The sequence below is a fragment of the Biomphalaria glabrata genome, chromosome 2, assembly GCF_947242115.1.
Source record: "Biomphalaria glabrata chromosome 2, xgBioGlab47.1, whole genome shotgun sequence".
In the NCBI taxonomy this organism is placed as follows: domain Eukaryota; kingdom Metazoa; phylum Mollusca; class Gastropoda; family Planorbidae; genus Biomphalaria; species Biomphalaria glabrata.
In genome coordinates, this window is record NC_074712.1 from 44,137,601 (window position 1) to 44,163,555 (window position 25,955).

General features: G+C 35.9%; 1 protein-coding gene across 6 annotated transcripts in view; it reads left to right on the forward strand.

Moving 5' to 3' along the window:
• The window catches only part of LOC106055105 (RYamide receptor-like), a 217,814-nt gene that overhangs the window by 54,014 nt on the left and 137,845 nt on the right, over positions 1-25,955 (forward strand). For 5 of the 6 annotated variants that reach the window (XM_056020752.1, XM_056020750.1, XM_056020755.1 and 2 more), the window contains exon 2: positions 269-429. The exons of the other annotated variant lie outside the window; for it this stretch is intronic. The gene's annotated coding sequence lies outside the window, so the exon portion shown is untranslated. The remainder of the gene's footprint in view (positions 1-268; positions 430-25,955) is intronic. 6 annotated transcript variants of the gene reach the window in all.

Genomic DNA, 25,955 nt, shown 5'->3' on the forward strand with positions numbered 1-25,955 from the left:
TTTCCTTAATTTAAAAGATTAAGATTTTATTTTCTGAAATATTTTTAAATCAATACAATTTGGTCAAGCAAAAAAAAAAAAAGACCAAAATTTAAAGCATCGAAGTATTGAGACAACGCTAAAATTAGTGTCAGATTCTGGAAATCTTAAGAATAAGTCCAACCAATGAAATTGATTTAGTCCTAAGCACAATGTATCGTGGAGTGTATTGTTTTCATTGTTGACTTGTACTTAGAGGGATTTATTTTGATTTTTATCTCTATTTCAGTTATCAGAGCTTTACTATGGTACCTTGTGTACAGTACAACGATCAAGTGACTTCTTAATTTCTTGTATCCACTAGAAGCTGTTGGACAGAAAGCCAACAACTATCTTGAATCTTACAGTTTAGAAACATGTATATAGATAAATGAACAACTGTATCTGAAGGTAAATTGACTTAATGCTTCTTACATTTATTTGACTTCAAATTGTAATTGACATATATCATTGGATCACAAGAAGACCTTAAACTTTAACTTGATTCGTCTGTCTGTCTGTCTGTCATTTTAAATCTTTTTATTGATTTTGATCGATGTCACCGTCTGTCCTTTGTATTCAATGGGCCATTACTTCAGTGAAACACATTTACAGAGTGAGGCGACCTATTTTTTTACAAAATATTTTCTTTATAGACTATTTGAAAATTAGAAAAAAAGGTTATTGTATCATAGAAAGCAAATATAACAAAGTTTTGATCACCAGTTTATTTGATCTCTTTACATTTCAAAAATATCACAACGCAATAGGAAATGAGAGTATTTAATATGTTAATATTTTGTGTTGTTGGTTAGGAAATGGTGTGTGTGTGGCTAGGTTATCTTATTTTTTAATTATACATTTTTTTACAATAAAATAAATACATGAATATGACAATGAAATGTATAGAACTAAATAAAGTAGCATTCAGAGCTAAATAAAGTACGCACAGAGCTAAATGATGTCACGTACAGAGCTAAGTTACGTACAGAGCTAAATGATGCCACGTACAGAGCTAAATGATGTCACGTACAGAGCTAAATGATGTCACGTACAGAGCTAAATGATGTCACGTACAGAGCTAAATGATGTCACATACAGAGCTAAATGATGTCACGTACAGAGCTAAATGATGTCACGTACAGAACTAAATGATGTCACGTACAGAGCTAAATGATGTCACGTACAGAGCTAAATGATATCACGTACAGAGCTAAATGATGTCACGTACAGAGCTAAATGATATCACGTACAGAGCTAAATGATGTCACGTACAGAGCTAAATGATGTCACGTACAGAGCTAAATGATGTCACGTACAGAGCTAAATGATGTCACGTACAGAGCTAAATGATATCACGTACAGAGCTAAATGGTATCACGTACATAACTAAATGATGTCACGTACAGAGCTAAATGATGTCGCATACAGAACTAAATGATGTCACGTACAGAGCTAAATGATGTCGAGTACAGAACTAAATGATGTCACGTACAGAGCTAAATGATGTCACGTACAGAGCTAAATGATATCTAGTACAGAGCTAAATGATGTCGCATACAGAATTAAATGATGTCACGTACAGAGCTAAATGATGTCTCGTACAGAGCTAAATGATGTCACGTACAGAGCTAAATGATGTCACATACAGAACTAAATGATGTCACGTACAGAGCTAAATGATGTCACGTACAGAGCTAAATGATGTAACGTACAGAACTAAATGATGTCACGTACAGAGCTAAATGATGTCACGTACAGAGCTAAATGATGTCACGTACAGAGCTAAATGATGTCACGTACAGAGCTAAATGATGTCACGTACAGAGCTAAATGATGTCACATACAGATCTAAATGCTGTCACGTACAGAGCTAAATGATGTCACGTACAGAGCTAAATGATGTCACGTACAGAGCTAAATGATGTCACGTACAGAGCTAAATGATGTCACGTACAGAGCTAAATGATATCGCATACAGAGCTAAATGATGTCACGTACAGAGCTAAATGATGTCACGTACAGAACTAAATGATGTCACGTACAGAGCTAAATAATGTCGCACACAGAACTAAATGATGTCACGTACAGAGCTAAATGATGTCGAGTACAGAACTAAATGATGTCACGTACAGAGCTAAATGATGTCATGTACAGAACTAAATTATGTCACGTACAGAGCTAAATGATGTCACGTACAGAGCTAAAGTGGTCTTATATCTTTTTTTCCATTAGCAAAAGAGCACCACACAGTGTGGCTGAGTGAAGTAAACCGCTTGGCTACCTATTAAGGGGGTACTCGAGCTCAAATCTCAACTCGAGCTAAGTGTGTGCTGAGCGTCTTAAGGCAGCATGGAAACCTCCCAGTTAGTCCTTTCTCCCCACTTATCACGATGGAAACTCTAGAAGGATTTACTCCTAGCTTGACAACAAAACTAGCTTTGCAGACGATATAGACATTATTGAAGAAGTTACAAGATCGTACTTCGAAATGGTATTCTGCAGCTAAAGCAGATGGTATGTAAATCAGTGCTGATAAAAGCCAAATACTAGTCTGTAGCGGAGATAGTATGAGATGTTGCATACTGTTGAATGGCCAAACATTAGAAGAAGTTGACTCATTTAAATACCTAGGGTCAAACATTAGAAGTTGACTCATTTAAATACCTAGGGTCAAACATTAGAAGAAGTTGACTCATTTAAATACCTAGGGTTTAACATTAGAAGAAGTTGACTCATTTAAATACCTAGGGTCAAACATTAGAAGAAGTTGACTCATTTAAATACCTAGGGTCAAACATTAGAAGAAGTTGACTCATTTAAATACCTAGGGTCAAACATAACAAGAGATGGAGGCTCAATAAAAAGAGATAAAAGCCTGTTTTAGCTTGGCATCCGCCGCCATGAGCAAACTTGGGAAAATCTTAAAGAGAAACTACCTTCCAAATAAAATTAATTCTGTATTCTTTAATAGTAATCTACTTACTCCTAAAAGTTGGACAATGAACGCTGTAGGTGAACGAAGAATTGAAGCCTTTGAGAGCATGGGCGTAGCCAGGATTTTTTTTGGGGGGGGGGGGGGTTCTGGGGGGGATTCCCCCCCCCCTCGCTGTAACAAATTATATATGTGTGTGTGTGTACATAATTAATCTTTATTACATTCTGACCCTTCAGAAGACGTTTATTGTAGACTCCCCGCCCTTGCCAGCAAGGGGGTCTGGGGAGCTAGCAGTGCTAACCCATCGCGGGGCAAAGCCACGCCGCCGAGCACTTTTTCTGGTATTGAAAGCCAACAAAATGCATATTCTGAGGTATTTACAGTGCATTATCTTGCTATTAAAAAGTTTTATTTCAAAAACCTAATGTGCTATTCTTACTGACTTAGACCCTCTCGCGCCGTTCGGCGCATTTTCCGGCAAGCTGTTTCCGCAACTCTTATTTTGCGTAATTCATTTTGTCGGAGAACATGTCCCGCCAAACCTCATGCGACGCTCTGTCACAACCTTACTAAGGATTCGACTCACAGTTCGGCATATGATTTCTTTGATTTAGACCCGATCTCTATAACTGACTCCTAAAATCTGTCTTAGCCATTTTTGTTGAGCCACATTTAATGTTTTTCAATTTCGGCACAAGATTATTCACACTTTAGGCCTATTAATAGAGCCCAAGCCACTGGTAGAAATTTGTAACCTTTCTTGACTACGCTCTTGGAATTACATGCCTGTATTTCGCTTTAGATTTTATATCGAAAAGGGAAGTTTTTTCGTCAAATCATCTGTTGAGGGGTTTTAAACTAAAAAATCTCTGGAGTTTTTTTTTGTCGTTTTTTTAATTCAAAACCCCATTTAGCTACGATCATAGAATTTGGTGACTGTAGTTCGCTTTAAAATAATATTGGGGTTTTAAACTTTAAAGAAAAAGCCATCAACTCAAAATTTTTTGGGCTACGCTCATAGATTTTATAGTGTGTAATTTGCTTTTTTTTTATATTGAAGAGGTACTTTTTAGCTTCAAACCTCAACTGGAGGGGGGGGGGTAAACTCAAAACCCCTTTGGCTACGCTCATAGAATTTTGAATGTGTAATTTGATTTTTTTGTATTGAAGAGGGCGTTTATCGTAAATTTTGGAGGGGGTTTTTAAATCAAAATCTTCCTTAACTGTGCTGTTGGAATTTGGGGATTGTTATTTGCATTTTTTTTTTGTTTTGTTTTATAGAAGAGGGGGATTTAACTGCAAAAACCTCTGGTAGGGGGTTTAAAACTCAAAACCACCTGTAGGGGGTTTTAAACTCAAAGCCCCTGGTAGGGGGTTTTAAACTCAAAACCCCCTGGTAGAGGGATTTGTATCTCAAAACCCACTGATAGGGTTTTTTTTAAATTTCAAAACCACCTGGTAGGGGGTTTTAAACTCAAAACCCAGTGGTAGAGGGTTTTTAACTCAAAACCCCCTCGGCTGTGCTGTGGTAAGTGATGATTTAGTATTAAAATCTCACCTAAAATAAACAAAATGAAAGCAAAAATCAGTCACATAATTCCGTTTGAACCCCAAGAAACCCCCCCCCCCCGGCTACGCCCATGTTTGAGAGTAAATGCTACAGAAAAATGCTCAGTATCAGATACCAGGAAAAGACGACTAAGGAGTTTGTACCTTTACTGGTCAACTCTCTGGACAGAAGGAAGAACTCTTCCCTCCTCCTCAATACTGGGTCTTAAGTCCTCCTTCAAGGCACAGGTGAGGGAGCAGGAAACAAAAAGGTCGTCTGAAGAGAAGCTGTCTGGACAACGTAAACGAATGGACGTACTGCTGAGAACAGCTGCTGACCAAGAAAAGTTGGGGAATTTGTCACGCGAACTGTCACAGCACCTCTAGGACGAAAGTTGAGGGACAGATGACTAGGGAATCATAACTGTGCTTTTATCTATGTGTCTTTCTAAGTGTTTTATAAGGTTTTGTGTTTTGTATTTGTAAGTTATATAATAGAAAGTACGTATTATTGCTGCTTTACTTTTTGATCTGCGGTACTGTAGTAACTCTAAATTTACTGATTTTACTTATGGTGTTACTGTAATGTAAAAAAACAACTATTGTTTTTAACAGTATATAGAAATGAACTTATCGTGATAAAATGTGTTATTTCTTCTTCATACTATAGACCTATTATACAATAGCTGTAAGGAACTAGGTTAAATTGGATGAACGAAAAGCTGGAGAGATGTATTTGTTTGTAGATGAATCAGACTGTCTCAACTGTCTCTATAGGATGATATTCATTTTAAATAGAAAGTTGATTACCTACCCTTGTGTAGGTTGCTTTTCTTATTGTGAAATAAAACGTGGCTTTCATCGTGACAAACACATTTAGAATATCTGAAGATTCAGCATGTGACTCGGATTCCTAGAAAGTGACATGACCGATGACATTGACTTTTCCAATGGCGCTAAGTTTGATGGTCTAGTTCTCGTTTACCACGTGACGTTCTGTCCATCTTGTGTCCTGTTTTCTTGGAGATGTTCACTCACATTAGGTCAAGTTGGCTCTATTTGGATTCATTCAAACTCAGCTTACCGATGAGGTCAAAGGTTATATTCCTGAGTCCAGGCCTACGGGTACCTTTGCTACGCCACTAGGCTTACTTATGACTGATTCTCTGTGTTACTACCAATACTCTGCTTCACACATATATATTAGCCGCTGCCTACATTTTCAGTAAAAACGAATGAAATGAATGAACTAATTATTTTTGTAAAATATGTTTTCTATTTTTAAAACGTTTTCTCTATGCCATATTTTGAGTGTCGAGAACTCTTACACAGAATTAAGAGATAATCTGATTTGTTGATACACACGCACTTCATTCCCTTTGAAAGAACGTTATCATTCAATTCCATACACGTGTTTAGTCTTGGTAATAGTTTTTTTTTATAAGCAATTGTATACTTCAATACCGCCTTTAACTTTCTCTTTTTTCTCTCTCCTTTTCTCTTTCTTTTCCAGTCTCTTTCTCTATCTTTCCTTTTTGCTCTCTTTTCCTTTCTTTTTCTCTCTTCTGTTTCCCTATCTATCACTCACTTGTTACTTTTCTTTCACTCTCTTTCTCTCTCTCTCATTTTCTCTCTTTTTTTCCTCTCTGTATCTCTCTAGTATTGATATCTTTTCTATAGTGTAATGTCAATTTTCTCCGTCAGTGAAGAAAACAAAATGGTGGTGAGGAGTCAATACATGAGCTATAGACTTGTCACTGTTAGGCAGTGCTTTCACCTTCTCACAATAACCGCTATAGTATTGTGGCATGTCAATAGAAATGAATATATAAAATATTGCTTAGTTCACGATGTTACAATGACTCTTTGTTAGATACAATGATCAGATGAGGAAAAGAACAGGGGATGAAATGACCAGTGATGAAGTGACCGGGGAATGAAATGACCGGGGATGAAGTGACCTGGAATGAAATGACCAGTGATGAAGTGACCAGTGAATGAAATGACCGGGGAATGAAGTGACCGGGGATGAAGTGACCGGGGATGAAGTGGCCGGGGATAAAGTGGCCGGGGATGAAGTGGCCGGGGATGAAGTGACCGGGGATGAAGTGACCTGGGATGAAATGACCGGGGATGAAGTGACCTGGGATGAAGTGGCGGGGTGGAAAGGACTGGGGATGAAGTGGCGGGGATGAAGTGACCGGGGATGAAGTGACCTGGGATGAAGTGGCGGGGATGAAGTGACCTGGGATGAAGTGGCGGGGATGAAGTGACCGGGGATGAAGTGGCCGGGAATGAAATGACCGGGGATGAAGTGACCTAGGATGAAGTGACCTAGGATGAAGTGACCGGGGAATGAAATGACCGGGGAATGAAGTGACATGGGATGAAGTGACCGGGGATGAAGTGACATGGGATGAAGTGACCTGGGATGAAGTGACCGGGGATGAAGTGACCTGGGATGAAGTGGCGGGGATGAAGTGACCGGGGATGAAGTGACCGGGGATGAAGTGACCGGGAATGAAATGACCGGGGATGAAGTGACCTAGGATGAAGTGACCTAGGATGAAGTGACCTGGGAAGAAGTCACCGGGGATGAAGTCACCGGGGATGAAATGACCGGGAACCGATGATGTTACATGTCTTGTTTATTCGGGATTCGTTTTTTTTATTTTATTGTCTCTATGAAGTTATAAGCTTGCATCATTTCAAACGAAGGCGCTGAAAACTTAGAAATTCTGACATGTATATTTGTTATATAGATCTTTGTATTCAGAAAAACAAAACAAAAAACCTACAAATTAATGGTTTGGATGTAAAAAAAATATTAAAATTCCTTTTTCTTTTCCAAGGACTTAGATCATTACCTTTTTTTTCGTACACAGAAAATTAAATAAAAATTTAGAACATATGATAAAAAATTCTAGACTTATTTTCCACATGAATGAGTTTTTTAAATTGTTCCTGAAGAATTAGGGCATTGAGACATTGTCCCGGAGAATCAACATCAATCTGCTTTATTCTGTGTGTCTTTATTTTTTTGGGTGGGAAATGGAAAACATTCATTGCTATCAGATGTTTAGAGAACAGTTTGGAACAACGACCACGCTCATGGACAACGAAAAAAAAATATCATGCAATTTTTTTTTCCCGTTGTGGATGCTGAAATCGATAAAAATTACAGTAATTTAGTTGAAACCAATTTTGATTTCTATTTTGTGCAAATAAATACTCTGTTTGTTCGAGCAGAATGTAGACACTAAGTCGTTTATACTTTTCTACAATGATGGATAGAAACAAGTAATATTCAATGACTGGAAATTATAGGATGGTGTCATGATAGGTGCCACGCTAGGATGGGTACGAGTCATTGATCAGTGTTAGACTATGATGGGTGCCAGGCTAGGATGGGTACGAGTCATTGATCAGTGTTAGACTATGATGGGTGCCAGGCTAGGATGGGTACGAGTCATTGATCAGTGTTAGACTATGATGGGTGCCAGGCTAGGATGGGTACGAGTCATTGATCAGTGTTAGACCATGATAGGTGCCAGGCTAGGATGGGTACGAGTCATTGATCAGTGTTAGACTATGATGGGTGCCAGGCTAGGATGGGTACGAGTCATTGATCAGTGTTAGACCATGATAGGTGCCAGGTTAGGATGGGTACGAGTCATTGATCAGTGTTAGACCATGATAGGTGCCAGGTTAGGATGGGTACGAGTCATTGATCAGTATTAGACTATGATGGTTGCCAGTGGTTTTTGTAATAACGCATAGTGGAGCCATCGGTGTGATTACGTCCTAAGTGTCATGCATCTAGTCATGCATTTTAACTAATGGCCTAAATTCTGCTAGGTCACTGGTTTTCCTGGCTAGCTCAGGCAACCCATTCCATGCTCTAATAGCACTAGGGAAGAAGGAGTATTTGTACAAATTTGTCCTAGCATATGGAACGAGGAATGTGCCTTTATCTTTGTGTCTTTCTGTGTATTTTATTAGAATTTGTTTTTGTATTTGAAGATTATGGTTCAGTGTTTTATGTATAATTGCTACTTTACTTTTGAGTCTTCTCTCCTGAAGGCTATCTAAATTTAGTTATTTTACTAAAGGTGTTTCTCTAGTCCAGTGGTTCCCAAACTTTTTTGTCTCGTAGACCTCTTGCTATGTTTTCTGGTTTTCTGTAGACCCCCTGTTTAAATTTTGTTCAAATTCATCAACATTTTTTTAAAAACTAATTTCTATCTGTAGTGAGCTGAAAATTGAAAAAGTAATTTAAAGCTACATACTAGGTTCTAGAGTTCTATCTTTTTTTATTGATAAAATTCAAATTGAAACCAATTAAAATAAAAATTAATATGTACTGCTGGAATCACCAAACAAACTGGAAATGTCTTTTTGCTGGTTTATCATCCGTTGCTACAGATGTTATGTTTCAAATAGGAATTTGTTGTTCTATGAAGTAGTGCTTCAACCATTAAATATTAATTAATAAAGTTTTCGCAAAGAACATTTTTCTTCTTCATCGTTCTCATTGTTATGTTGGAGTGTTCATATGACTAGACCAAAACATGAGATGAACTGCGCAGTGGTTTCCAAATCAGGGAGCTCTCCATATAGTTTTCTTTCTATTGGGGTGATTTGGGGCCAATGTCTTATACGGGCCTCTTGGTAGAGAGAGCAGTTTTGGAGGACGTGGTCGGCATTTTCTGGTGATACTCCACATGGGCAGATTTCACTGGTTCCAATTTTGAGCTTCTGGAACATGTGTTGTCGCATTCTGTTGTGTCCGGTCCTGAGTCGAAAGATTAGACGTTGGTCTTGTCGGGATAGCTTATAGTAAGCATCATCTTTCTTGTGATTTGGATGGGAGCTCGTCCATTTCTCATTTATTTTATCTACAATTAATTTCTTCATTTCTTCTGGATAGAGAGCAGAGTTTACTTGTGAGTTTGTTCTCCCACTCTTGGCGAGTGTGTCAGCCTTCTCATTTCCTGCTAGTTGTATGTGAGCTGGTATCCATTGAATGACAGTTTTTTTGCTGTTGTGGTTGAGCTTTGTGAGTGCTGTTCTGAGGTTTTTAATATAAGGGGAATCAGAGGTTTGCAGGCTTTGGAGGGTTGTTTTTGCGTCTGTTAGAAAGACAATCTGACTGTGAGGGGAACTTGGATGATTTGCTAGAATGGTAGCAGCTAGTGCTAGTGCTTCCCTTTCTGCTCTGTGACTGTCAGAGAGCTCTCCAGTTGCAAAGGATTTTTCTAGTTTTCCTCCATCTGGCCATTCGATAAGTATTCCAGCTCCTCCATTTGTGGTGGCTTTATGGGATGAGCCATCCGTGTAAACTCTGATCCACTGATTGCTAGGGTAATTGGTATGTAGAAAACAGTTCACTATTTCCTTGAGCTCTGTTGGTCTGTAATCAGATTTTCTTTTTATGTTTTCAATATGGTCCTTATAGTAGGAAGAGGGCTTTCGTCCCAGGGTGGAGATTCATTATAGTGTATCGAGGATTCCAGAGTAATTTTTTCAAGTTGGTGTATTTCTTGATCTTTCAAGTGTTGCTCATATATTGAGTCCACAAACATGTTATCACTAATAGGAGAAGGGGCGAAGCCAGTGAGCGTCAAGCACAAAGGGCTCATTAGCCTTGGCTGACTACCCACCTAGCAGAAGTAAAACTGAATTTAAACCTCTCCTGCCTTGCAACAATACTCACTACACCCTGTCATAGCCTGTGACACTGCTGATCCCAAACTGTATATATGTCATTTGTGCAAAGAATTACATAATAGGCTTTTAATTTTATAATTCATGCCACCGACGTGTCATTGAACTGTAGTGTTGCTTAAAGCAATTCTTTGAATATCAGTGTAGGTTTGTGCAAAACAGTTTTTAAAACTACAACGGCTGGTAAAATCAATGTTTTAGAATTTAGTGTTTTCCGTATTTTGTCATAAAAAAGTAAAGTTCCCCTTTCAGACCTTGTGATGATGTTAAGATCATGTTTCTTTGACCAACAGTTAACGAGCAGGGTGTCACGTGGACAGCACAACGACCAACCATCTTTACTTTTCCTAACTTAAGTCAGGTACCCATTAGAGCTGGGTGGACTGAGGGGAGGCCTAAAATTCTGAAATTCAAAATTCACAAAGATTCGAACCCAGGACCCCAGGTTTGGAAGCCAAGCGCTTAACCACTACAACCCTATTTTGCTTTAAGTAAACAGAAATTGTAAGAAGCCCACAAACCATCATCTTCTCTATATGCTGTCGAAGATGTGGGTCTCTTCTGAACTTTATCTTAGAATGTTTGAAAGCTTTTCAAATCATTTTATCAGGGTGACATTGTCTCAGATGATCCTTCAGCTAACTTAGTTTCATATCGTCATAAAAAAAAAAGGCCTTCGGCATGTTTTATAAGGAAGGAATGAACAATGCTAAATAATCAACTCTATACAGTGTACATTTATTTTTACTACACATTACTTACACGTAGACAAAATTAAGTTATTTAAATAATTTTTGAAAATAAATACAACAATTTTTCGTTTGAATAGAAGGATAAATATTGAAAGGATGAACTCAGGTATATATTATATATTATTACGAAGAGTTACATGAATGGGATGTTAAAATTAAAGTCAAGAGCTGTTTAAATGAAATAAATTATCTTAGACCCTCGTTGACATCTCATAGACCCCCAATTTGTTTTTTCACTTTCGTAGACCCCTTGGAAGTCTTCGTAGACCCCTGGGGGTCTATATTGATAGACCACACTGGGAATCACTGTTCTAGTCAAATGTGAATATTCGTTTGTAATGAATCTCACTGCTCTATTTTGTATCTGTTCCAGTTTCTTGATGTTTTCTTGAGTTGAGGGATGCATATTCCAATTATTGGCCTAACCAAGGTTTAATAAAATTTTAATTTATGTTCTTATTTGATTTATAGAATTCTCTTTTAATAAACCCTAATGCTTTGTTTGATTTTTTGATAGTTTCATCGATTTGGAGATTCCATTACAGTTTTTTATTTATTATAACTCCAAGTATTTTGCGTTTTGACATTTTTCTGGGTGGAAAGACATGCTCCTATTTGATTCTTGTCTTGTTAGGTAAAAGAAATAACTGTGAGAAATTTCAGTTAGATCCGAAATTGGGTGTCGGAGAAATAATGTGTACAAACTTTTTACCAGACAGACAGACAGACAGAGTTGATATCAGGTTTTTAAACAAGAGAGAGAACAAGAGTAATTTATTAACTATTACGCAGCTACTCTCGACTCCGACTCCGACAGTAATTTTTGAACCTTTCAATATTGGAAATACATTTTAATGAGTACAACTTACAAGCTAACAAGTTCTAACTACGTGTGTTCCTGCTCAAATCAATGCAGACTTCTGATGTTTTCCTGCTACAATTGTTTTTTTTTACTTTATTTTGTTCCCATGTCTAAAGATGTCAGTGGTGTCGGAGATAAAAAGGAACATTTCAAATCTCAAGTGTCAAACTCACACAATTACAATCAAAGTCGACAGTCTCAAGACGTGCGCGTGTCTCTGGTGTTATTTGTGTGTGTGTGTGTGTGTTCTTGTGAGTGCGTATGTCTATGTATGGGAGAGAGAGAAAGAGAGAGAATCAATAACACTGACGTCCATTTAACACAAATAATAAGTCGATGTTCACAATTTTCTTTTGTATCTGCCTCAAAACATTGTTCCGTCCATTCATGGTTTCAAAACATCCGGAAGATTCGAAACAAATAAAATTCTAATTAAAATAAAAGCGAGAATAATATTTGTTTAAAGTCAATCACTTAATCTCTTCAACAGAAAACAGCAACAAAAAATTAATTAGAACACAGCAATCAAATGTGTAATTTCTTGATGTTTGAGGAAAATAATAATTGCAATACAAAGATAGGAGCATCTAGTTTGACGTGGAATGGAACATGGACATCAAATTGGAGTGCGTCTTTCCACCCAGACCAATGTCAAATTATTAAAAGAGAAAAAAAAAAGAAAAATAAATAAAAAGTACTTACTTTCTCCTTCATCAACCAGCTCTACATCTCAACAACTCAAAATATTTAGAAATAATAAATAAACTATAATTAATAAAAAATAATAATTAATAATAATAAATTATTATGGAATTTACATATGGCAGAAAATAAAAAAAAAATCAAACTAAGCATTAGTTTTTTGTTGTTTGTTTTACAAATAAAACAAGAGCATGCAACTCACGTGTTACTCTACCTGACACCATACTTAGAATATGCCTTCTCTGGAACCCTTCAACTCATTAAAAAATTAAAAAAAACAACACAAAAACAAAAAAAATAACAACAAAGAAACGAACAAATACTTAATCAGATGCAAAATATAGCGGCCGTATCTTATCTTATCTTATATAATACAGACGTTACTTCAAAAAAGAAGATGATTACGTCCTACGCGTCATGCATTTAGTCATGCATATTAACCAATGACTTAAATTCTGCCAAGTCACTGGTTTTCCTGGCTAGCTCAGGCAACCCATTCCATGCTCTAATAGCACTAGGGAAGAAGGAGTATTTGTACGATTTATAACAAACAAATATTCACAGTAAAGCAATACCATTCTTATAAGTCACTAAATATAGAGACACTTTAGGACAGAAAAAGTAACTACAAACACACCAGAGCACACAAATATATACAAAATCACTTCAGATAAATGCTCAGAAAGACGCAAAAATAAAGACCCATTTCTTATTCCATATTCTAGGACAAATTCATACAAGTGCTCCTAGACAGCCAGGCATATTAATGACTCTAATTAATATGTAAAGTTACCCTTTCAGACACCTGTGATTAAATTATGCGTAACAAATTAAACTTTTCAGACCTCGTCATCTCTAGGGAAGATGATGTAATGGTCAGCTGGTTCTATGGCCCAGACCTTGACTTTCCCCAACTTATGTCAGGTACCCAGCCGAAGTGCCTAATATTTACGACATAAAATCTCGAAATATTTAATTATCTACACTGTTCAAGGTACGTTCTTAAATTAAAGATACGATGTAATCACTGCAAGATTCAATGTTAAAAAGGGTCAAGTAATATAAATTTTAAAAAAATCAATTCTTACTTTACCTTTTGATAAAATAGTGAATATATTTAAAATAATATAGTGATATATATAGTGATTACACAGGGTCTGTATAACTGACCAAATATGTCCGCATTACCATGCTTTAAAATAACTATAGAAATAGAAGAAAGAATATGTTTCACTTTTGCAAGGAGCTGCTAGGTGTCACCTTTATACAGGTTTCACCTCCACACCCCTCGCATTTCCCTTATGTAGACGCCCTTGCATTGAAACAGAGTACATAAAAATATTTCGTATCAACATCTCATGTCTGCATTCTACATGATGTCATAACCTGACAAAAAAAAAGGTCAATCTAAAACGCCCACAGGACGATCAATCTTGCCTAACTTGTAGTTTCCTACTAAATCCTCTTCTTTCCCGCCCTCCTTTTCATTTTTTTTTTGTTTACTAACATGGGAACGCTTGCGTAAAGGGCAGCACTTAAACGCGTGGCCCTGACCGAGTTTTTTAAATATATATTTTGCCAGAAGTAATTAGCCATCGCTGAAAATTATTAGCTTGATTTTTTTTTCTTTCTGTGAACTTTCTACAAACCTTTGTCATTGGACTAAGAGACGGTTCCCGAACCAATGGGGTTGTAGAAGATAGTGTAAAACTATACAGACCGGAAATAGCGACTCCCGGGAAAGAAGCCAAAATTACTTCCTGCCTTATTTTAGTATCACTTTATTCCAAGACCAAATGTAATTTCATAAAAGGAGATTCCAATCTAGATGCTCTATAACATTTGTATTATAACAAGGGGGAACAATCTAATAAGATTTGGTTTTTGATCTTCGGAGAGTTAGCCGGATGGTGTCAACAGAGTATAATTATATAATGGTTAAAGTTTATGAGTAGCGAGAGTTACTTTTTGGGATACAGTTGGATAAATGTTGTTTTAAATGAAACTAGGAGAATGAAAGAGTAACGAAAGAGTGGTTTCAGATGAGATTCAGTCACATAATACCTGTATTGTTCTTACATCAGGGAACATCGGCCAGAATCTATAACATTGTGTATATATATGTATACATTACGAACTAATACACTGACTTTGCAGTGCGTGTCAATGCCAACTATAACATTTTATGCCTAATTAAATGGTGGACCAAAAGGGTTCGTAACTGGGAAATTAGTTGTCCATCTTGTCCTAAGTGCATTTAGATGAATCCCCTCTTTCATCTTCATGTTTCTTAAGTTGGTTCAAAGCAAACGTACGTATTACAAAGTATGTTCAGATCAAAACGTAAGTCCTAGGATTGAACCTAACGACCGTTTTGAAACTATGGTAGAATCTATGCTGGAGTCCCGAAACTAAGACAAGAAATTCATTTAGAGTTACAGGATGGAGCCGAATGAGAAGATTGAACATTGTAGAACTGTAACTTTGTTCATTAAAACAGCAAGATCATAGGATTGATCTTGAAGATCAATAGGAAAGAAATAAGTTTATCGAAACTAGAACTTAAAGCACTTTAAAGGGAGGTAACTAAAAGATGACTTGTACAACAAAATTAGAATACTAATTCTATCTATCTATCTATCTATCTATCTATCTATCTATCTATCTATCTATCTATCTATCTATCTATCTATCTATCTAATTATCTATCTATCTATCTATCTATCTATCTATCTATCTATCTATCTATCTATCTATCTATCTATCTAAAAACATACGTACCGATCAACCTGTCCGTCCGTCCGCTAGTCTGTCCCTATTTCTTTCTAACTAAAAAAAATCTTTATCTTTCTATCTACTCTCTATTCTTCTATTTACATATCTCTTTCTACTCTCTAGTGTCTATAATTATATCAAAATGATCAAAAACGTACATTGCGCATGTCACTGTAATTCAATGTTAAAAACTTCCTGAAGAAAAAGATGGCTTCCGTTGAAGGTACTTTTACTTTGTTAGTTCACACAGGACATATCACTGTTTGTATACAAATAAATAGGTCTCACCAGTACAAGACAATGTTTCTGTTTTATCTGATCCTCATGCGAATTAAAGACCTTCTCTAAAGACCTTCTCTAAAGACCTTCCTTTATCGATTTGACCCTCTATCCTTCCCTCGGCGTCAATAAAGACACAAATATCACTACCAGCAATACTCGTTTGTTTATTTCTCTTCTTTTTTTGTCTCTTGGAAATGTCAAAAGACAATTGTCAAGTACCATTTGGGTGCTCTTCAGAGCTGAAAGTAAAGTTAGACACCCCGACACCACTGTGTACATAAACCTTCAAGTTTTGACCGGAAATGTCTGACTCAAGAAGGAAAGAGAAAGAGGAAAGACACTCTTTGAAATATGGACATTCTCGAAGAGAAAATGAGTCGATGGACAGTCTGATAGAACAAATATGGGTCCAGGGGAAAGTCTGGCGATGGTGGAAAGCGACATTGTACTTATTGATGGACATGTCAAAAATGAATCGAAAAGTCTGTGACCCAAAAAAAATATTGATAACGAAAGAAGATTTTTTTTCTCTCTCCTTTAAACTAAGCAATAATAGAGAGGCACGCAAGAAAAATGAAAAAAAAAATATGCACTTGAAAATTGTCTTAACAAATGATACAAAAGTCAATTCAGAAACATTTCAATTTGAAGCATAAAGAGAATACATTTATTGGATGACATTTTTTCAATTTACTTTTTTGAAATCCTAAAATCATACACGTTTTAACGGTTCTGTTTATACTGGGTCCAGTTTTGTACATTTGATCGTCTTTATGTCTGTTATGTTCAGAGCTTGAAAGTTAACGAAATAAAAAAACTTAATTAGAAATTCTATTTTATGTTAAAAATCTGACTGCGTGCACATGCATAGTCTTTATACAAGTTTTTCGAACAAGCTAAGCCCTAAGTAGCTCTAATTAGAGAGACACTATAACAGATCGAACAAACTAAACCCAGTAGCTCTAATTAGAGAGAAACACAAACAGATCGAACAAACTAAACCAAGTAGCTCTAATTAGAGAGACACTATAACAGATCGAACAAACTAAACCAAGTAGCTCTCATTAGAGAGACACTATAACAGATCGAACAAACTAAACCAAGTAGCTCTAATTAGAGAGACACTATAACAGATCGAACAAACTAAACCAAGTAGCTCTAATTAGAGAGACACTATAACAGATCGAACAAACTAAACCAAGTAGCTCTAATTAGAGAGAAAAACAAACAGATCGAACAAACTAAACCAAGTAGCTCTCATTAGAGAGAAACACAAACAGATCGAACAAACTAAACCAAGTAGCTCTAATTAGAGAGAAAAACAAACAGATCGAACAAACTAAACCAAGTAGCTCTCATTAGAGAGAAACACAAACAGATCGAACAAACTAAACCAAGTAGCTCTAATTAGAGAGAAAAACAAACAGATCGAACAAACTAAACCAAGTAGCTCTAATTAGAGAGAAACACAAACAGATCGAACAAATTAAACCAAGTAGCTCTAATTAGAGAGACACTATAACAGATCGAACAAACTAAACCAAGTAGCTCTCATTAGAGAGAAAAACAAACAGATCGAACAAACTAAACCAAGTAGCTCTCATTAGAGAGAAAAACAAACAGATCGAACAAACTAAACCAAGTAGCTCTAATTAGAGAGAAAAACAAACAGATCGAACAAACTAAACCAAGTAGCTCTAATTAGAGAGACACTATAACAGATCGAACAAACTAAACCAAGTAGCTCTAATTAGAGAGAAAAACAAACAGATCGAACAAACTAAACCAAGTAGCTCTAATTAGAGAGAAACACAAACAGATCAAACAAACTAAACCAAGTAGCTCTAATTAGAGAGAAAAACAAACAGATCGAACAAACTAAACCAAGTAGCTCTAATTAGAGAGACACTATAACAGATCGAACAAACTAAACCAAGTAGCTCTAATTAGAGAGAAAAACAAACAGATCGAACAAACTAAACCAAGTAGCTCTAATTAGAGAGAAAAACAAACAGATCGAACAAACTAAACCAAGTAGCTCTAATTAGAGAGAAAAACAAACAGATCGAACAAACTAAACCAAGTAGCTCTCATTAGAGAGAAAAACAAACAGATCGAACAAACTAAACCAAGTAGCTCTAATTAGAGAGAAAAACAAACAGATCGAACAAACTAAACCAAGTAGCTCTAATTAGAGAGAAAAACAAACAGATCGAACAAACTAAACCAAGTAGCTCTAATTAGAGAGAAAAACAAACAGATCGAACAAACTAAACCAAGTAGCTCTAATTAGAGAGAAAAACAAACAGATCGAACAAACTAAACCAAGTAGCTCTAATTAGAGAGACACTATAACAGATCGAACAAACTAAACCAAGTAGCTCTAATTAGAGAGAAACACAAACAGATCGAACAAACTAAACCAAGTAGCTCTCATTAGAGAGACACTATAACAGATCGAACAAACTAAACCAAGTAGCTCTCATTAGAGAGAAACACAAACAGATCGAACAAACTAAACCAAGTAGCTCTAATTAGAGAGACACTATAACAGATCGAACAAACTAAACCAAGTAGCTCTCATTAGAGAGAAACACAAACAGATCGAACAAACTAAACCAAGTAGCTCTAATTAGAGAGACACTATAACAGATCGAACAAACTAAACCAAGTAGCTCTAATTAGAGAGAAAAACAAACAGATCGAACAAACTAAACCAAGTAGCTCTAATTAGAGAGAAAAACAAACAGATCGAACAAACTAAACCAAGTAGCTCTCATTAGAGAGACACTATAACAGATCGAACAAACTAAACCAAGTAGCTCTCATTAGAGAGAAACACAAACAGATCGAACAAACTAAACCAAGTAGCTCTAATTAGAGAGAAACACAAACAGATCGAACAAACTAAACCAAGTAGCTCTAATTAGAGAGAAAAACAAACAGATCGAACAAACTAAACCAAGTAGCTCTCATTAGAGAGACACTATAACAGATCGAACAAACTAAACCAAGTAGCTCTAATTAGAGAGAAACACAAACAGATCGAACAAACAAAACCAAGTAGCTCTCATTAGAGAGACACTATAACAGATCGAACAAACTAAACCAAGTAGCTCTCATTAGAGAGACACTATAACAGATCGAACAAACTAAACCAAGTAGCTCTCATTAGAGAGACACTATAACAGATCGAACAAACTAAACCAAGTAGCTCTAATTAGAGAGACACTATAACAGATCGAACAAACTAAACCAAGTAGCTCTAATTAGAGAGAAAAACAAACAGATCGAACAAACTAAACCAAGTAGCTCTAATTAGAGAGAAACACAAACAGATCGAACAAACTAAACCAAGTAGCTCTAATTAGAGAGAAAAACAAACAGATCGAACGTACAAACTTTATTGCCATCATAAGTCATCATCTTGATCTAGATTATCCATGAAAAAGTCTCAAGATAAAAATGTTCCTAATGATAATAATGATTTGATATTGATTAATACCAGAGCACAGGAAAGTCTTAGACTGAACGAGCAATCCAGAGCATAACTTATTTCATTTCGTTTAGTAATCAGATGTTTACAATGATCAAGAAATACCTCAAAATAGACAAAGCTTGGTTTGAATGACGATCTGAATTCGAATTGGAGTCTCGAGCTTCTATAATTCGAGCTGTTTGTATCTGAAGGACCGTCGCCTCTGAGCGACAGAAGTACTTATTAGGTTTTATAATCTATAAAATGGTCTATAGTTTACATTTTTAGCGAACGACCAAAATCTATACACAAGACTTATCTTGCCTTAGCTTAGTACATTTTTATATTAAACAAAATTAATTAATTACAACTAATTGATTTTAAAAAATGTTTTTTTTTATTGATTCATGCGTTGCCATTGACAATGACTAACTGTGCAAAGTTTCAACTTGATCCGCCAATGGGAAGTGGGAGAAATAAGGTTTACAGAGTAAGACAGAGTGAGTTGATATAAGCTTTGTAAAAAAAAAAAGTAAACAAAATTATGTGCTGTAAAGTTCTTGTCATTACTTTGTTTTAACTGTTGCCCAGAGAAATTAGAGCGAAACATTGGATCCTGGCCTTAAACCCAAGGATAACATTCGTACAAATTTGTGAAGCTGTTTTATGAAACACTGGCGATCCAGAAACAAAAAAAACAACAACTGTTGTCCTGTTGTATTCACTGCTACAACGCGAGTTGCTTGTATGGAGGTAAACATCGGACTTGTTGGGCTCGGCTGGGGAGTTCGTGCTCATTATTTCTGACTCAGTTTCAACATTCTCAAATTACTCACTTAACTTTTGTACAAGGACGTCACGTCAGCTTGCTCTGGTGTGCTATTGTTTGTGGGGTGTGCATTAAAAACAGATCAATTAAGTCGCCTTTGTATGCAATAAACAAATATGCTCAGAATTGAAGGGACTTTACAGAATTGAAGCAGATCTACAAAATCATAAATAAGTCTCTAAAAATAATAATAATTATTAATAAATAAATTCCATTTTCATGCATACTTGTAGAATTAAATGGTACTGCGTATTAATCAAGTGTTGGTATCTACACTAATACGTTAGTTTTCTATATTGTAAAGTGACAATATGGCGAGTTACTTTGTCATTGGTTTAATAGAAGGAAAAATGTTAGTCTCATAAGAGGCAAAATAAAAATGGTTAGAATCAGGAAAATGTCTTATAATAATCATGTTTATAATTTAGAAAAAATGTGTTTTTGGTTTTTTGTTTGTTTTGTATTTATGAGGGCATTTCAGTTCACTAGATTTGATTAAGGTCCTTGATCTTGTTAAATAAACATAGTCGCCTGGCCCATCACGGCACACAGATGGGAGATTACTAAGTAAAATCAGGATGACCTTGGCAACTTTTGTGAAAAAAAAAGTGATTGATGTAGGAAGTGAGCACTCATTTCGGACAGTTGGGCTGCTGTCCCTCAACCTTTGAGGTGTTTTTTTATTTGTGTTTTTTTCCTCATTGTGGGAACATCATTGCCTGACCATTAAAGCTCTTAGCACCCGGATAATTTTTGATGGGTGTGAAAAATGTGGCAGTCACCGGCGACAGCGACATGACATCTTTTAACACCTTCAGGTCATCCACACGGCAGATGTGCTTTTGGCTATTGTGTGCATATGTATGTGTGTGTCTGTGTGTGCTTCTGTGAGTATGTATGTTTGTGTGTCGTTATGATTAGTCTCTGTGTGTGTATTCTATGGCGGATTAAAGCCGATGTGTATATTTGTGAGGTGTGTACAACAGTAAATGAGACATAATTTAGTCACTATCGTACGAACAGACAAAGAAACAATAACATTTTAAAATAAATCAGTTCCTATTTCATAAAAATGATGTCCGTCTTTCATTATTCAGTCTAGTTTTGTTTTCTTGTATTACTTGTAAGGCTTCATTATTGCAAGAATTCTTTCAAATGAGCTTTGAACAATCATGTTCTATTAATAGTCCATCTAATGATTTGACAAGGGCTTCTGGATGTTACAAACCATGTTTGTTTGTATAATGCTAGGGCTACATTTTTTTCCAACATAATACACATAGTCCGAAATGGTGCGGTCAATAGGTCCGCGTGAATGTGTGTAAGGGTAGATGAGATTTAGTTTTTCTATCGTAGATAGTCAATGTTGGACGTTGTATTTTCTTTGAATTAATTTATCGATCTACATACGTGTTTATTGATCTACATACGTATTTATTGATCTACATACGTACTACTTGTAAATAAGTTGAATAGTTAAGTGTTTTTAATTTACTAAACAGTTCTGAGTTGTGTCTCCTTGGAGAGTATGCTCATGCTCCACTGTTACACATGTTAATATGTTTTCATTGTCACAAAACTAAACTAGGGTTTGGAGTGGCTTCCATTGATCCAACCTTCAAGACAATGACATTTACAACCAGCCAGGTTCACCCCTATATATAGGTGGTTTGTGACAGTGGACTGGAACTTTGTGGAACGTCTACATACGTCTTTGCACCAAATGTTCTTATACCTTTATTTATTTCTTCAACTATTTACTGAGGGCATTTGAGTCGAGTGCGGGAATTATAACGGTCAAACTAGAGTTTTCACTGTTGGCCGATTACCTAATATTTTTTCCCCAAAGATTCTAGGATAATCGTTTTCGAAATACTCTTCCACTCAGTTTCTAATTTTAAAAAGAAATTTGAATAAAAACGACAAGAATGCAAGCTAATAGTAAAATTGTAAAGAGACATTCTGAATTAATAGAATTGGGACAACCTTTTTACAATTTGACTTGAACGTCAACTAACTATATAGGACTAGCAACAACATGGAGACGTTTAACCAACAAATGACTTGCAGACACTCACGTTTTAAATTATCCAAATGGCCAAATATGGTCCTTCAAGTAGGCATCAAAGCGTTCTTACAAATATGGTCCTTCAAGTAGGCATCAAAGCGTTCTTACAAATATGGTCCTTCAAGTAGGCATCGAAGCGTTCTTACAAATATGGTCCTTCAAATAGGCATCAAAGCGTTCTTACAAATATGGTCCTTCAAATAGGCATCAAAGCGTTCTTACAAATATGGTCCTTCAAATAGACATCTAAGTGTTCTGACTAATATGGTCCTTCAAATAGACATCTAAGTGTTCTGACTAATATGGTCCTTCAAATACACATCTACGCCTTCTAACGAGACTGTGAATACGAGTGCTTCCTATCAAATACAGATACATCTACTAAAAGTATACACAACTTTTTACACTCTCTTTCTGAAGTTTGTTATGAAATTCATTAACATAATGAAGGAAATAAGATTGTCGCGCTGCTGATTCACTGCAAATTATGTCGCGCAGTAATGTTGCTGTAAATTCTTTCCCGCAGTAAAGTTGCTGTAAATTCTATCGCGCAGTAATATTGCTGTAAATTCTATCGCGCATTAATGTTGCTGTAAATTATATTCGCTGTTAGGTTGATGTAAATTATGTCGCGCTACAAAGTAGTAGAAAATTATCTCGCGAGACAAAATAGTTATGATCATGTCGCGCTACAAAGTAATTGTAGTTTAAGTCGCATTGCAAATTGCTGTAAATTATATAAAGTAAATATAAATTCTCACTGTAAAGTAGTTGTTCATTGAATGTTCGTATAACTAAAGAATCTTTTAAAAGTCTCAGCATTTTACGCGCCAATTAGAAAGAGTAAATCTAGTCCAATGTAAGGAATTAAGTTCTCCTTTCAGGCTTTCAGATCCATAGGGCAGATGATGTTAAGGTCATCTGTTTCTTTGGCTAACGGTTAATAAGCAGGTTGTCATGTGGCCAGCACATAGACCAAGCGCGTATACTTTCTCCAACGAAAGTCAGGTACACTTTAAAGTTGGATGGACTCAGGGACGCCCTAAAAATCCCTAAATTCATAATCCCAGTCTTCGCCGAGATTCTAACCCAGGATCCCAGGTTCGGAAGCCTAGCGCTTAGCCACTCATCCACCGCGCCCCCTTAGTCCAATAAACTTGAATCGAATATGTCTGCAAAAGCTAGACGAAGACTATACACAAACATTGACATAAAAGACATTTGTCTGTTTCAAAGAATGAGATTTCATCAGATAAAATATGACCTTTCGTTTCATTAAATATAACAAACGGACAGGCTAAACATTAAAACTGGGAAAACACCCAGACAAATAGTTCATAGCTGTACCAGGTGACCTAACTCAACACATTTCACGGTCGATGTCTTCAAGTTGAAAGTGATTCTTATCTTTCCAAATAGTTGGAAATTCCCGATGTTTTGATCACATCTAGGACTTCCTACTGCAGTAAAAATGAAATAAAAGTGTAGATGGGTATTAATACAAATCGTTAAACCTCTTTTACAAAGCTTATATCAAATCACTATGTCTGTCCGTTTGTCTGTCTGTCTGATAAAAATTGTGTACACGTTACTTTTCCCACACCCAATGTCGGATCACGTTAAAATTTAGCACAATTATTTCTTGTATCGGACAAAACAAAAAAAAAATTAAAAAATTACCTACTAGTTAATTAACTATAGGTAATTAGATATTTCGTTTGTATCGAACAAGAGAAAGAAATAGTACTTGACAGATATGAATTTGAATTAATCCCCTTGAGTAAGCTAGAGCAGGAGTCTGAATTGAACCTTTTGAAATGCATTTAAAAAGCGATCACTGTAACATTCACACAGATACCCCCTTTCACCCCCCTCCCCTTCACAACTGATTCTGATAAATGACAGGATCATACCGTACAGACATAACCAAGATTGTCATAACCACATTTCGCCTCATCATTAGATTGACTTAGAACATACCGAATCAAATTAAGGAAAGCTATACTAAGGATATCATCGAAAGGAGGGTGTACAACTGACTATCTGATGGCTATACATTTGGATACCATGAGACAACAGGGGCCATATAATGGGCTATCGGGGGCCCATTCATCGGTCTCTCCTGGTCAAACTGGGGACCATCAGTTGTACTAATCGAGAATGAAGGAAACCATGACACTAGTGGACAGCTCTTGGAATGAGCTCATCATGTTCGCTGAAATGGACAAGATGCGGTCAAAGATGACCATTCCGGAAGAGTCCAGTAGTCAGTATGATTTCCCCAGCACGTAGAATACGTTACATTGATCTCTAGCTGACCACACAATGAATCACCACTCAAGGTCACGTATCTGTTTTAATGTCTGTCTGATTCTCCATATCAATATTTCTATTCGTCTTCAAAGTCCAACTCTTGACGTAATATCTGCAGGTTTCATGTTTTTAAATTTTATTTTTAATAATTATCTTATCTTATCTTATATAATACAGACGTTACTTCAAAAAAGAAGATGATTACGTCCTACGCGTCATGCATTTAGTCATGCATATTAACCAATGACTTAAATTCTGCCAAGTCACTGGTTTTCCTGGCTAGCTCAGGCAACCCATTCCATGCTCTAATAGCACTAGGGAAGAAGGAGTGTTTGTACAAATTTGTCCTAGCATATGGGACGAATAATGTGCCTTTATCTTTGTGTCTTTCAGAGTATTTTATTAAATTTTGTTTTTGTATTTGAAGATTATGGTTCAGTGTTTTATGTATGATTGCTACTTTACTTTTGAGCCTTCTGTCCTGAAGGCTTTCTAAATTTAGTGATTTTACTAAAGGTGTTACTCTAGTCAAATGTGAATATTCGTTTGTTATGAATCGCACTGCTCTATTTTGTGTCTGTTCTAGTTTCTTAATGTTTTCTTGAGTTGAGGGGTCCCAAACGGAGGATGCATATTCTATTATTGGCCTAACCAAGGTTAAATAACATTTTAGTTTTATGTTCTTATTTGATTTATAGAAATTTCTTTTAATAAATCCTAATGCTTTGTTTGATTTTTTTGTAGTTTCATCAATGTGTGGATTCCATGACAGTTTTTCATTTATTATAACACCTAGGTATTTTGCGTTTTTAGTCTGTGTTACTGGTTTGCCATGAATAAGATAAGTGGAATTAATTTGTTTTAGTTTTTTTGTTACTCTTAACAACTGACATTTTTCTGGGTGGAAAGACATGCTCCAATTTGATTCCCATTTCTGTAATTCATCTAATTCTATTTGTAAAATATCTGTGTCTTGTGTTGTTTTTATTGTTCTATATATTATGCAATCGTCTGCAAATAATCTGACTTTTGTTCCTGAAGTAATGCAATTTGGTAAATCATTTATGTAAATTAAAAATAGTAGTGGACCCAAGACTGTTCCTTGAGGTACACCTGAGTTTACTATTATCGGTGTTGATTTAGAGCCATTTATTATTACAGTTTGTTCTCTCCCTATCAGAAAGTCCTTAATCCACTGATGCAGTGGACCATTAATGCCGAAATATTTTAATTTTTTAAGCAAACTATGGTGGTGAACTTTGTCAAAAGCCTTAGAAAAATCTAGTAAGATAGCATCTATTTGTTCACTATTATCTAAACCTTTTGAAAAATCACCAATTAGTCCTATTAGTTGTGTTTCACATGATCTATATTTCCTAAAGCCATGTTGGTATGGTGTGAGGACATTATGTTTGTCTAATTGTTTATTTAATTTTCTATCCGGTAGAAATGATCTGGTTTTGTAATCGAGATATTAACATCTGTAGGCAGCACCTTGTCACATAAAAACGTAAAAAAATCAGTGCTCACATCTTTCTAATATTTCGGATTTGTTCAATATATTTAAAAAAAAAATTCGCTTTCAAGTTTTTTAAATTGAAATCTTTCTGCAAAACTTTTTGCACTGGAGAGATTATTGTAAAGAGATTATTGTAAAAAGATC